The following is a 4,022-nucleotide window of genomic DNA, read 5'->3' as shown; positions in this document are numbered from 1 at the left end:
CATCGCCTCTGGGTCTCCTTTCCTCGCTGCACTTCCATACGCCTGCTGGGTGGGTTGAAAACATTATCTTGGGGGCAGTGGTGAAATGTAAAATTTATTACTACCGGTTCTGTGGGCGTGGCTTGGGGGAGGGTGTAATATGATTGAGTGGGCGTGGCCAACTTTTTTTTTTTTTTTTTACTTTTAAAACCATTTTTTTCTACAACCTCTTCGGCTGAAGAGGTTGTAAAAAAAATGCTTTTAAAGCCTCTGACGATTCCAGCTGACTTGCCTGATCGGCAGAGGCTTTTTTTTTCCTTTTAAAAACATTTTTTTCTACAACCTCTGAAGAGGTTGTAGAAAAAATGCTTTTAAAAGCCTCAGACGATCCCAGCTGAGCCGCTCGATCATCAGAGGCTTTTTTTTTTACTTTTAAAAGCATTTTTTTGGCCAAAGAGGTTGTAGAAAAAATGCTTTTAAAAGCCTCAGACGATCCCAGCTGAGCCGCTCGATCATCAGAGGCTTTTTTTTTTACTTTTAAAAGCATTTTTTTGGCCAAAGAGGTTGTAGAAAAAATGCTTTTAAAAGCCTCTGATGATCCCAGCTGAGCCGCTCGATCATCAGAGGCTTTTTTTTTTTTTTTACTTTTAAAAGCATTTTTTCGGCCGAAGAGGTTGTAGAAAAAATGTGTTTAAAAGCCTTTGACGATCCCAGCTGAGCCGCTCGATCATCAGAAGCTTTTTTTTTCTTTTAAAAGCATTTTTTCGCCAAAGAGGTTGTAGAAAAAATGCTTTTAAAAGCCTCTGACGATCCCAGCTGAGCCGCTCGATCATCAGAGGGTTTTTTTTTTTACTTTTAAAAGCATTTTTTTGGCCAAAGAGGTTGTAGAAAAAATGCTTTTAAAAGCCTCTGACGATCCCAGCTGAGCCGCTCGATCATCAGAGGCTTTTTTTTTTACTTTTAAAAGCATTCTTTCAGCCAAAGAGGTTGTAGAAAAAATGCTTTTAAAAATTAAAAAAAAAGCCTCTGATGATTGCGCGGCTCAGCTGGGCAATGGCGGGGGGGGCAGGGATTTCTCCGAACCATCTGCCTCCATCGCTACCGGATCGGGCAATCCAGTCTGAACCGGGAGCATTTCACCCCTACTTGGGGTGGGTGGGATTGTCAAACACAGAGACAGATGATTTACCGCCCTTCCTCCAAGGGAGACGGACGTTGTGGGTGAATCTGTGTGTAAATACAGACTTGCATAAATAAAAAGTAAATATTCTGTAAATATTCTTCAGCACCACAATTAGGACTTGGTATAACACCATTTCCTCCCCCCCACCTCTCCTCCCAGTATAGTCCTCAACTTACCACCATTCATTTAGTGGCTGTTTGATGTTGCAACGGCACCGAAAAAGGTGACTTTGACTTATGACCGTTTTTCACACTGACGACCGTCGTAGCATCCCCGTGGCCACGTGGTCACATTTCAGACGCTTGCTGCTGGCATGTACTTACGACGGTTGTGGTATGTCGGGGGTCACAGATCCCTTTTTTGCAACCTAGAAGTCAGCGGGGGAAGCCCGATCCATTTAACAACCGTGTGACTGCTTGCAGAACCCCAGCGATTCACTTAACAACTGCAGCCCAAAAAAAAAAGGTCAGAAAATGCGGCAAACCTCATTGACCGGCTGTCTCTCTTAGCGACATATACATTGGGCTCAATTGTAGGTTGCAAATTCAAGGAGTACCCCTGTACCATTTAGTAAAAAGGATAGTAAAAATGATTAGGAAGGGTTGCTACAATGAATGGGCCATGGTTATGTTGCAATGTTGTTTATCTGATTGTTACTATACACAACACAATACAATACTGACACAATAGCTGATTCCCAGGAAGGAAGGGAGGGAGTTTGAGAGGGGGGAGGCAGAGAGGGAGGGAGAGGGAGAGAGACGGAGGGAGTCAGAGAGGGAGGGGAGACAGGGAAAGAGGGAGGGAGACAGAAATAGAGGGAGGAAGAGGAAGAGGGAGGGAGTGAGAGGGAGGGAGACAGGAGGGAGTGAGAGAGAGAGGGGGAGACAGAGATGTAGAGGGAGGGAGGGAGAAGAGAGGGATGCAGAGAGGGAGAGAGATGGAGAGGGGGAGGGAGGGGGAGAGAGAGGGGGGAGGCAGTGAGAGGGAGGGAGTAAGAGAGGGAGGGGAGAAGGGAAAGTGGGAGGGAGACAGAGGGAGACGGAGTGACTGAGAGGGAGGGAAGGAGGCAGTGAAAGGGAGGGATGGGGAGACAGGGAGGGAGGGAGGGAGACAGAGGTAGAGTGAGTGAGAGAGGGGGAGTGAGTGAGAGAGAGGGAGGCAGTGAGAGAGGGAGGGAGACAGAGGTAGAGGGAAGGAGAGAGGGGGAGTGAAAGAGAGAGAGGGAGGAGGCAGTGAGAGAGGGAGGGGGAGAGAGGGAGGGGAGAGGGGGAGGGAGTCAAAGAGGGAGGGAGACAGGTAGAGGGAGGAAGAGGGGGGAGTGAGTGAGTGAGAGAGGGAGGGAGACAGGGGTAGAGGGAAGGAGAGGGGGGAGTGAAAGAGAGAGAGGGAGGAGGCAGTGAGAGAGGGAGGGAGACAGAGGGGTAGAGGGAAGGAGAGAGGGGAGTGAAAGAGAGAGAGAGAGGGAGGCAGTGAGAGGGAGGGAGACAGAGGGGTAGAGGGAAGGAGAGGGGGGAGTGAAAGAGAGAGAGGGAGGAGGCAGTGAGAGAGGGAGGAGGCAGTGAGAGAGGGAGGGAGACAGAGGGGTAGAGGGAAGGAGAGGGGGGAGTGAAAGAGAGGGAGAGAGGGAGGCAGTGAGAGAGGGAGGGAGACAGGGGTAGAGGGAAGGAGAGAGGGGGAGTGAAAGAGAGAGAGGGAGGAGGCAGTGAGAGAGGGAGGGGGAGAGAGGGAGGGGAGAGGGGGAGGGAGTCAAAGAGGGAGGGAGACAGGTAGAGGGAGGAAGAGGGGGGAGTGAGTGAGTGAGAGAGGGAGGGAGACAGAGGGGTAGAGGGAAGGAGAGAGGGGGAGTGAAAGAGAGAGAGGGAGGAGGCAGTGAGAGAGGGAGGGGGAGAGAGGGAGGGGAGAGGGGGAGGGAGTCAAAGAGGGAGGGAGACAGGTAGAGGGAGGAAGAGGGGGGAGTGAGTGAGAGAGAGGGAGGGAGACAGAGGGGTAGAGGGAAGGAGAGGGGGGAATGAAAGAGAGAGAGAGAGGGAGGCAGTGAGAGAGGGAGGGAGACAGAGGGGTAGAGGGAAGGAGAGAGGGGGAGTGAAAGAGAGAGAGGGAGGAGGCAGTGAGAGAGGGAGGGGGAGAGAGGGAGGGGAGAGGGGGAGGGAGTCAAAGAGGGAGGGAGACAGGTAGAGGGAGGAAGAGGGGGGAGTGAGTGAGTGAGAGAGGGAGGGAGACAGAGGGGTAGAGGGAAGGAGAGGGGGGAGTGAAAGAGAGAGAGGGAGGAGGCAGTGAGAGAGGGAGGGGGAGAGAGGGAGGGGAGAGGGGGAGGGAGTCAAAGAGGGAGGGAGACAGGTAGAGGGAGGAAGAGGGGGGAGTGAGTGAGTGAGAGAGGGAGGGAGACAGAGGGGTAGAGGGAAGGAGAGGGGGGAGTGAAAGAGAGAGAGAGAGGAGGCAGTGAGAGAGGGAGGGGGAGAGAGGGAGGGGAGAGGGGGAGGGAGAAAGAGGGAGGGAGACAGGTAGAGGGAGGAAGAGGGGGGAGTGAGTGAGTGAGAGAGGGAGGGAGACAGAGGGGTAGAGGGAAGGAGAGGGGGGAGTGAAAGAGAGAGAGAGAGGGAGGCAGTGAGAGAGGGAGGGAGACAGAGGGGTAGAGGGAAGGAGAGAGGGGGAGTGAAAGAGAGAGAGGGAGGAGGCAGAGAGGGAGGGGGAGAGAGGGAGGGGAGAGGGGGAGGGAGTCAAAGAGGGAGGGAGACGGAAAGAGGGAGGAAGAGGGAGGAGTGAGAGGGAGGGAGGGAGACAGGAGGGAGGGAGAGAGGGAGAGAGCGCGCCCTCTGCACAAGCTCAGAGGCTCCCCGCTTCGGCAACGCGTCGCTCCGGA

The sequence above is a fragment of the Pantherophis guttatus genome, chromosome 15 (assembly GCF_059756535.1).
Source record: "Pantherophis guttatus breed Tessera chromosome 15, ASM5975653v1, whole genome shotgun sequence".
In the NCBI taxonomy this organism is placed as follows: domain Eukaryota; kingdom Metazoa; phylum Chordata; class Lepidosauria; order Squamata; family Colubridae; genus Pantherophis; species Pantherophis guttatus.
Note: the sequence above shows the minus strand (reverse complement) of the source record.